The following is an 11173-nucleotide window of genomic DNA, read 5'->3' as shown; positions in this document are numbered from 1 at the left end:
AGAGGGAACACAAGCAGGGGGAGTGGGAGAGGGAGAATCAGGTTTCCTGTGGAGCAGGGAGCCTGATGTGGGGCTCGATCCCAGGACCCTGCTTGTGTTCCCTCTCTCGCTGTCTCTCTGTCAAATAAATAAATAAAATCTTAAAAAAAAAAAAAAAAAGAAAAGAAAGGAGAAAACAAATATTAAAGTTTGTGGCCTAGAGTTTTAAGTTTTAAGGAACAGGTAAAGTGCCAGAAGATCTGATTCAATACTGAGGCCCAGGATGGGGAGTGCATGTGGGTCAACCCCTTTCATGAGCCTCCACACATACAGCGGAGGCTGGCAGGTGCTTCAAGAGGCTTTCCTCTGAATCGTCTTTCCAGAACATGAAACTATTTCATCAACTTTTTTCATTCTTTTCGGTGGCTCCAATATACCTTTATTTCCGTCAGATGATCCCATCTTTCATTTCACAGAGAAAATAGAAGTTATCTGATGGAAGTTTCTCCAGTTCTTCATACAACGTCTACCAAATATGCTGTATCCACCTTATTTCCTTTTCTTGGCTTTTCTGATGGAAGAGTTATCCCACCTCTTGTCTTAGGATAATTTCTTCACCCGGCTTCTGGATTAAATGCCTTCCTGTCTTGTCAGGGAATATACTCATTTATTTAATAAACACTTAACTGAACATCCATGTTTTAACAAACACCATGCTCCATCCATTCTCTCTTTTGTAGAGTCAGCTGCCCTCACACTACTGCCTCCTTCCCAATAGACTTTAGCCATGCTCAATGCTCTCCCAGTGAAAAACCAACCAGGCCAAAAAAAGTCTTTCGCCATAACTCCTTCCTCAGCTACTAGATTGTTGTTCTCCTCTACCCAGCCAAACATCTCTAAAACATCGTCTGTACTCAGTGTTTTCATGTCTGCCTATCTTATTTAGTCTGCAACACACAGATTTATAGCTACTGCTCTCATGGCTCCCAATGAAAGTGCTTTCATTGTGGTCGCCAATAACCAGCTTGTGGCTGAAATGCATGGAACCACTTCAGTTCTCACTTTGATCTGTAAGCAGCATTTAAACATGTGGACCACTTCTTCTTTCACGAGGTTTCTATAATACCACATTCTCCCTAGTGTCTGGTTCATCCTTCTCTGTCTTTTTGCAGGCTACATTTTGGTCTGTATTTCTCTTAAGTGTTGATGTTCCTCAGGGTTTCCTGGGCAATCTTTCCTTTGTCAGCACGTTATGGTTGATGTCATCAGCTTCTGAGACTGTAATTATCATCCATATCATGTAGAAAAGATACTTGCCATTGTGTTGACATAAAGATGTGAGACTCTCAAAGACTGTTTTGTTTAAATAGGTCTATAAGGAGAAGGCCAAAATAAACGGCCTGATTAGCAATCTATCTCATGCCAATTAAATACCAATGGAGTGACCAAAGAAAGTTCCTAGGTTTATAGTAGGACCTTAGTCATCCCAGTGCTGGGTATATTTTACAATGTAGATGTGTAGAGACAATTTTTACAATGAAGTTTCACGCAGTACTGATGTAGTACCATAACAAAATGGAAAACAAACTTTACGGTATCTATTGCCTTGAGTTAATGTTCCATTCCAAAGAAAATGACGGTAATCCTTTTATAATTAAAAGTAGACTATTACAAAGAAGGTTCTTTTTGTCCTTCTCAGTGAACTGTCCAGTGATTGATATTTATAAGGGACAGAACCTGTATATGCAAATTGAACATGACCTTCTTCCCACCTGGCTCATGCTACATATTCTTTGTGGGTTTAGGATATGTGATTTATCAGTATTATTAAATCTTCTCCTTTACCTTAACACCTGTGTTATTCTCTACTTACTTATCTAGATACATTGTCTGCCCTTATCTCCTTTGCTTTATGCCCTGGAATATTGTCCTTTGAGAAATGTATCACCTGTGCTCTTTTGGCTCTTCCAGTGGGAGATACACCAGCAGGAGATATAACACAGGAGGACAGCAAGGTCAGGGTGTTTCTTCTCTGCTCCTGTCCTGCTCTGTGCCGTATCTCTGGCAGTATCTGCGTCCCTCCCCAGTGAAAGGTTCTGCTGGGCTGTGCCTCCCATGAGGTTCCATTAACAATTTTTTACTCTTGACTTTTTGGTCCTAGGTGTCATAATGGTTTCCCATTGTTGCAAGTCTCTCAAATCCCTCGATATTGTGGTTTTTTTTCCATCATATCGTCCCATACCTTTGTAATCCTTCCACTGAAGTTTTGTTTTTTTTTAAATTTTATTCGTTCTTTTTGACAGAGTCACAGTGAGAGAGGGAACATACGCGGGGGAGTGGGAGAGAGAGAACAGGTTTCCCGCGGAGCAGGGAGCCTGATGCAGGGCTTGATCCTAGGGACCCTGGGATCATGACCTGAGCTGAAGGCAGATGCCCAACAACTGAGCCACCCAGGCGCCCCTGATTCAAGTGTTAATTTGAACTCATTTAGGGTGATTTTTTTTTTCTTTCCAAGAACCTGACTGATAGGACAATGTTGTAAAATTAGCCCAGTGCCTTGTATTCTCAAAAGCACTTGTGTCAACAATTGTTTCTACTTAGGATTCTCATTGAATAATGTGATGTGGGGTCCTAAGATTTCACTTATACTTCATTCAAGGCTGAAAGCTTATATTTGTACTTCTGTATTTTTACTATGTACTAAAGACTCACAGACTTACACATTTAGCCCATACATGTCTCCTAAGATTCAGAACTATATGTTCAACTCTTCTGATTCGTCTGCTCTGATATCCCACAGTTACATAAAATTCCAAATGCTCGATTCCATTTTATCTCCTTACATGTCCTTTGAACAACTTCTCAGCCTGTTCCTGTCTGTGTTAGGTTAGGGGTCCAGGAACCTCTTTACAATTTGAACAGTCACGGTCCCTATGAGTCTGGCCTGGCAGTACTTTTGCTAATACATTTCCCTTAAGAACTCTGGGGGCTTTCTATATTTGAGATCAAAGCCCACTCTATGCTCTAGAAGTCAAAGCTGCAATTGTTTTCAAAACAGTTTTCTTCTTTGAGATTGATTTATTGCTACTTTGGTATCAGGCCTCTGTGGGAACTTATCTTTGCGCTTTCAAAATGCCATTTGGTTTAGCTGAGAAAGAAAGCACCAATTTAAATTCCTTAGAAGCCTTAAAAAAGTGTCCTAGGGCCAAACTTTTGATTTGACCTTTATCCTTTATCCTTAGGCCATGTCTTAATTTGAGAACCTTATTTGCTTAAGAAACTGTAAATAAGAGATAGTTTATATTCCAGACTGGCAGGTTCTAGCCTCTCAGTAGATCTACTTAAGACGTGACCCAAAAAATTTCACTGCCAAAACAAGTCTTTTTTTTTTTTTTTAAGATTTTATTTTTTAATTTATTTGACAGAGAGAGAGAGAGAGAGAGAGAGAGATCACAAGTAGGCAGACAGGCAGGCAGAGAGAGCAGGTGTAGCAGGCTCCCTGCTGAGCAGAAAGCCCCATGCAGGGCTGGATCCCAGGACCCTGAGATCATGACATAAGCTGAAGGGAGAGGCTTAACCCACTGACCCACTCAGGCGCCCCTTACTGCCAAAATAAGTCTTATGACCACACCTAAATTTAAGTGGGGGCAGAGAAGAGCTGTCTTCCCATGTGTCAGGATGCAGAGAAGATCAGATATTGGTAAATGGTAATGATACTCACTGCATCGTAAGATAAACATCACAAAAAAGTCACAAAGAAAATGCTAAAGGCTCTTAGAGCAGGAGGCAATCACAATTAGGGTATCACATGATGTAAAAGACAATTCTTCTGTTTTTCCTGTCCAGGAGGGAAAGTTAATTGCTTCACTTTCTTTTACCATTAGGAAATGGTCTGCAGGGGTTCCAAATTCAGTCCCAGCTCCCAAGCAGGTTGAGTTGGTAGAACCAACTCACAAGATGTCCATGCTTTCCTTGTTCCACAGATAAGCCTAGATAACACCCGCATCAGTGTAAATAATCCAGAGAATGATCCAAGACTGGCAGAAGAGACTCTTCACAACTAATCCTAGAGAAGAGGCCACAGCAAAAATGGGATATATCTCTTTAAAAAAAAGAAGAAAAAAAAAAAGCCAATACTACTAAACCCACATGATTGTCCTGAGGATCATTTGTACAGAGTAAGTACTCAACAAATGGTGGCTATTATTAATTCATTTTTAGATCCATACATAAAAATTTGAAAAAATGGCTGCTTCCAGAAAGAAAATTGGTTGCTGGGGAAAGGAGTAGAAGGAAGGCTTGTATTTTGCTGTAATTTTTTTTGTAATCTTATTATTATTTTTTGTAACCTTATTTTTTTTTGAGAGAGAGAGTGAGCTGGAGGTGGGGCAGGAGAGAATCTTCAAGCAGACTCCCTGCTGGGTGTAGAGCCCCACACAAGATTTGATCTCAGGACCCTGAGATTATTACCTGAGCCGAAATCAAGGGTTGGATGCTTAACCAATGGAGCCACTCAGGCACCCCTATTTTTTGTAACTTCTAGAATTTTCTACCATCTACCTATGTTATCTATTCCAAACAATAATGGGTGTTAAAAATACTACTTGTATATTTGTTCCTTTTACTCCCTATTATATTAGAAGCTTGAAAGTTGCATCTTAAAATCATCAAGGAATATATGAAACAGTTCATTCATGAGAGACTTAAAATAGACTCCTTAAGATTCTTAGGGCCCATTAGAAATAGTAAGTAAACAAGAAGTTTTCTTACAGGGAGACAGTTTTTTTGTGGTATCAATATAGTTTTGGTGGCAAAAAATTCCACTAAGTTCAAGAGAAAATAGTCAATAATACCAATGTAAATCTACACAGTTTTGAAGAGCATAAATGTGAAATTTCATTCAGTGATAAAGGAGTGTTTAGTGGGGAAAATATCTAATCTCGCTACACTAATATCTTCGCTCAAATATACAGTACTTCCCAACGTATGGCTGATTTCATATGCTTTGTTAAGATGGAGCTCTTTGACTTGAGGGCATGCATTAAATAAATGTTCATTTTAATCCTGCTTCCTTTCACCTCTCAAATTGGTTTTATGACAACAGAGTTTTTTAGATCACTTGAGGCACTTCTGAATTATACAGTCAGACAAAAATAGGTATCATAAAATTATCTCAGCCTTATGGTAGAAGAAAAATCTGTTTCCTCTGTAGAAATTCTTAACTTCTGAAACTAACTGATTCTGTTCTTTGGCATTTGAGAGAGCTGTAAATCCATTCATTCACCAGACATTTATTAATCACCTTCTGTTTGCAAAGTACTGTGCATTTGATTAGTAATCAGTTGCTATTCATTCCATTCATTTTCTATCACATTACTTTCATTGCCCACTTATTTTGTGCTTCAATTTCCTAATTTTTAGAAAAATAGCACTTTTATAATTCTTGTCATCCATTTATCTGTCAAGAGCATTAATGAGTAATGCCTATATTTGGGGTGTGGTCTGGTGTAAATGAATAATTACTTTAATTTTTGTCAAGACATCTTAAACAATGTCAAAAGGCAGGTGTAATTTCTTTGACTATTCCATGAATGTTTGAAAGAAAAATCTGTATTCTCTCTTTTTGTTATGTTCAAAAAAGATAAATAATAAACTGGGAAAAACATACGAAATATATTTTGGACAAAATGTTACTATCCCTAATACCTTAATACAGGACAATTCTATAAGTTGACCCTGATTTAAAAAAAAAAAAAAGGCAAAAGATATGAACACCAAATCCTTCAAGGAGAAATACAGATGATTGATCAGTAGACATGAAGAGACTATTATTTGTTATTCCCTTCTATTGTTTTCCCATTTTTTATTTTCCTAATTTCTAAACTTATCTCTATTACTTTCTCCCTTTATATTTCTTTGGGCTTCTCTATGACATTTTTTCCTATTTTTTTAAGTTGAATTTTTGTTCATTTATGTTCATTCATTTTTTTTTTAAGATTTTGTCAGAGAGAGAGAGAGAGAGAGAGAGAGAGATAACACAAGCAGTGGGGAGTGGCAGGTGGTGGGAGAAGTGGGCTCCTGGCTGAGCAAGGAGCCCAATGCAGGACCCAATCCTAGGACCCTGGGATCATGACCTGAGCCAAAGGCAGATGCTTAACAGACTGAGCCAAAAAAAAAAAAAAAAAAAAAAAAAAAAAAAATCCCCAATAAAATTTTTTTCAATTTTTGATTTTATTATTTATTTTAATCACGATATTTACCTATATTTGACAAGTTTTGACATTAAATTACTTTTGTCATTTAATTCCATGTATTAAGGGGTGCCTGTCTGGCTCAGTAGGTTTAGGGTCTGCCTTCGGCTTAGGTCATATTCTCAGGGTCCTAGGATTGAACCCTATGGACTGGTCTGGCTCCCTGGTCAGCAGGAGTCTGCTTCTCCCTTTTCCTCTGCACCTGCCCCCACTCATCCTCTCTTTCTCAAATAAATAAAATCTTTTAAAAAATAATTCCATGTATTAAAATTTTCTTTTATAATTTTCTTTTTAATCAAGAATATTGAATATTATATTTTTACTCTCCAGAAATAGTGATTTTTAGATCTATGTTTTTGGTTTTAATTTACCTTGAATAATCAGACAACATCTATATGATGTTAATTCTTCGGAATTTATGGGTTTCTTGTATGACACAGTGCATCGTCAATTTTTGTTTCTTCCGCAGGTACTGTATAAAAATTTTGCATTTTCTATTCATCAAATTTATAGATTTGATTATACTTAGTTTATTTAATCTCACTGTATCTGAGAATGATTTTTTTTTTTTTTTTAAGATTTTACTTATTTGACAGACAGAGATCACAAGTAGGCCGAGAGGCAGGCAGAGAGAGAGGGGGAAGCAGGGTCCCTGCTGAGCAGAGAGCCTGATGCGGGGCTTGATCCCAGGACCCTGGGATCATGACCTGAGCCAAAAGCAGAGGCTTTAACCCACTGTGCCACCCAGGCACCCCTGAGAATGATTTGTTAAAATCACCATCAAAAAATGTTGATGTATTTATTTTTCCTGTCACTCTCTTAGTTGTTTTATATATTTGAAAGCAATTTCCTTAGTGCATATGTGTTTAAAAAATAGTATCTTCTTAGTGCTTTCCCTGGAAAATCTTCCTTTGTGACCTCCCCTTCATTAGCCTCAATTTCTATTTAATTGGATATTGAAACCACTACTTGGGCTTTCTTTTCATTCATTTGTGCCTGATATATTTTTTTCTATTTATTGCACAGTTTCCGTATGGTTGTGTTTTTATTTTTTTTTAAAGATTTTATTTATTTATTTGACAGACAGAGATCACAAGTAGGCAAAGAGAGAGAGGAGGAAGCAGGCTCCCCGCAGAGCAGAGAGCCCGATGTGGGGCTCGATCCCAGGACCCTGGGATCATGACCTGAGCCGAAGGCAGAGGCTTTAACCTGTTGAGCCACCCAGGCACCACTGGTTGTGTTTTTAAAGTGATTCTGTAAACAGCAGGTTCCTGGATCTTAAGTTGTTATCTTTTGATGGGTTAAACTAATAACTGCCATTTATTATAGGTACTATTTGTAGTTACTTTAGCCATACTATTTTAAGTTTTCTATTATCATACTTTAGTTTTGTTTTCTTTTTTTCTCTTTCTTATTCCCTTTTCTTTTCACTGGATGGATAAATAAAAAAAAAAAAAAGTCATACATTTGTATTTTGGTTTCCCAGTAGTTACCTCTTATTTATTTCTCTTCATCTCCATTTCCCAAGTTTGGGAAAACTTTTTTAAGTTTCTAGAGCAGGAGAAAATGACACGGCACACATACTCTAAATCGTTTGCCTTTGCCAGGTCCTTAGCTTTTGGGACCTCAAGGCTAAGAATGGACTCTTTTGTTATCTGTATTTTGCTGTGTCATCCTTCCCCTGGAGCAGAGAAGATGCACTGCTTTGGCTGTCTGGGCTGAGGGAAGGTCACAGGGAACAAAGGAACAATGGAGGAAAAACCAGATTATTATCTCAAAATCTTATTCAGTCACAAACACTTGTGCTTTACTTGCCACCTCCATTCAGAGCTCCATTACAATTGTTGGGAGGCATCCTGTTATTTTCTAGTACTTCATAGTTAGCTGGTAGATATATTTAGTATGTTTATAAATTAAGCTAATTATATCATTTGGTATAGCCCTTCTGTGATACTAAAACTCTCTTTATAATCTTTGGTCTCTTCAATTTGAATTTGCTATTATTCAATTCATTCATTCAGTCAACATTTATTAAGAACCTATTACATGTCAGCTACCTTGCTGGAGGAAAGTATGCAACAACAACAACAACAACAACAACAAAAATAATCCTTCTCTCAAAATGCCCTCTTTGTAGTGGGGGGCACACAGACAAATCACCAGGTAATTACAAAGAATGCCTTAAGCGCTATAATCGTGGAATGCATTTAAAAAGAGCAAAGAAGAGAGGGTCACTAACTGGGGAGATGAGAAACAGCTTCACAGAAGAGTGAGTTTTGAGTTGGGTCTTGAACAATGAATGGGTATTCAAGTAAGGACGGACGGGTGGGGGAGGGGGAATTTCAGAGTTGTGGAGGGTGAGTGATAGGAAGAAGAGCAATTGGGAGAGAGAAGTGTCTACGAAGGCCCAGAGAGTGAGCAGCCATGTGGTTGTGGATGGAGAGGCTGTCTGGATATAGGGAAGACAGGAGCCACAGATACAAAATTAGAAAGATTTGTGTTTTGAGCTTCAAAAAAAATGTATCTTCGAGATTTTTTAAGCAGAGAAGAAAAGTAGATGTTGGACGGGGACGCTGAATGGAAGAGCGAGAAAGAGAGTCAGAGAAACAGAGACAAGGGCTTAGCATCAAGGAAACAAGCTAAGAGATTGCAACAAACCTTTCCAGGCTTACACCACCACACCAGCTCAGGCCCTTACAATCCTCGTGTGGTATACATTCTTAAACTAGGGTTTGACCAGGTCTTACCACTTCTAATTAACTGTGACACCACTGATTTAGATTGGGATGTTAGAAGAGCACTATTTTTTTGGTTTAATATAAGAGGTTACTTTTGGGTATCACAGGCGGTGGTGTCTATAAGACTATTAAAGAGAGATTTCTTGCAGATTATTGGAAATATTTTTCTGAACATATTCTTTCACCCTTTATTGGGGGTGGGGTGGGATTGAGAATGGAAGGGTTGGGTGTCAGAGGTTGATTTGTCCCTCCACCATTTAGTAAACATCATAAACTTGCATATTCTTTGTAATTCCTACCGAACATTTTAAAATCATGTCTTGTCCTCTTATCGTTTTAAAAATTCAGTGATCAGGGGTGCCTGGGTGGCTCAGTGGGTTAAAGCCTCTGCCTTCGGCTCAGGTCATGATCTCAGAGTCCTGGGATCGAGCCCCACATCGGGCTCTCTGCTCAGCAGGGAGCCTGCTTCCTCCTCTCTCTCTGCCTACTTGTGGTCTCTGTCTGTCAGATGAATAAATAAAATCTTAAAAAAAAATTTAAAAATTCAGTGATCAAATATATAATGGAGTACTTTTCATGTGCGTGCAATTCTGTAAGGTCCTACAGGTGTTGCAATAGTGGTAAGAATAACTTACCATCTAGTTCCTGCATGTAATAAATCCAAATATATAAATGATAATAAAATAAGTTATATAAATATACTATAGTATAATAATTTTATCGGACAGGATAAGATTAACAATAGGGTAGCAAACAACTCCATAATCTCAGTGGCTTAACAGAACCAGAAAGTTTATTTTTCACTCATAAGCAGTGTGCTGTGGGCCCAGGAGATTCTTCAGGACAGCTGTCCTCCTTGCATTGGCTCAGCTTTCTGAGCTTTGATTACAAGCAACCTCTTTATGGACACGTTTCCATGATGACCACTGGAGGGGAACAGTGGGCTGGAGTGACAACTACTGGCAATTTAATGCTTCTACTTAAGATGTGACCCAAGTTACATCACTGCCAAAACAAGTCTTATGACCCATGCCTAAATTTAAGGGGGCAGAGAAGAGCTATCTTCCCAGGTGTCAGGATGCAGAGAAGATCAGATACTGGTAGACAATAACACTCACTGCATAGTAAGATAAACATGGCAAAAATGTTACAAAGAAAAGGCTAAGGCTTTTAGAACAGGAGGCAATGGCAGGATGTCACATGATAAAAGACAATTCTGTTTTTCTGTCAATGAGTGAAAGTTTATTGCTTCATTTTCTTTAACCAGTAGGAAATAGTCTGCTGGGCTCCAAATTCAGTCCTAGCTCCCAAGCTTGTTGACTTGGTAGAACCCACAAGATTTTCAAGCTCTCCCCAGTTCTTTGTTCTTTTCTCCCCCTCTTTTTGGTTCCGGCATATGTGGCCTTGAGAAAGAGCCATAAATGGCCTAGGGAATTTGTAGAAGAAAGTTATTGGTAAGGTTCTAGAAGGTTTCAGTCTACATTCTGAGAACTTGTCACTGCTTCTTGAAGACATTTTGCACAAAGGTGAGGTGGAGTAGTTATAAACCAAGTGACTGAACCTAAACAATTAATAAGGTTTCTTGGAACCTAGATGCTTTTTTACAAGAGAACCATCAGGGTGTACCCAGAAAGTCAGTATAGGAATAACTAAGGGCAACTGATCATAATCATCTTACATAAATAGGATAAAAAAATAACTCCAGGACTTTACAGAAAGTGAGCATACCATTAAACTAAAAACAGTGAGAAACCTTTGGGGTTTGGGTTTTCATTCTCCCTGTAGGTACTTTGGGGAAAACTGGGAACTTGCAGTGTGTTTCCCATTTATTTTGTTTACTTATCTAATTCTTCATTATAATTCACTAAGAGCAAAAAGAACGAGAATCTAATTTGCTAAAATGAGAAAAAAATACTTCTTTCTCTACTTTAAAGTTAGAATGATCAAATTATCCCTAAAATGTCTTCTGTGTACCTCAGAAATATATAAAAGGTGAGAAATCTCTACACTGCCTCTGAACTGGGTACAAAAAATGGATAAAACAGGATTCTTTTGGGTAGTATTTGGAAATAAGATTCAGAAATTGTAGGCAGTCTTCAGAAAGAACTGAAACCATGCAAATGCTGTTCATAAAAAAGAAGTCCCCACGCCCAGCGGAGAGGGGTCCCCTCTCCAGGGGGCAGCAGAGACGCGCGAGGGGACGGA

The sequence above is a fragment of the Enhydra lutris genome, unplaced genomic scaffold (genome assembly GCF_002288905.1).
Source record: "Enhydra lutris kenyoni isolate GAN:26980312 unplaced genomic scaffold, ASM228890v2 scaffoldscaffold15, whole genome shotgun sequence".
Taxonomy (NCBI): domain Eukaryota; kingdom Metazoa; phylum Chordata; class Mammalia; order Carnivora; family Mustelidae; genus Enhydra; species Enhydra lutris.
This window is presented reverse-complemented; position numbering follows the sequence as displayed.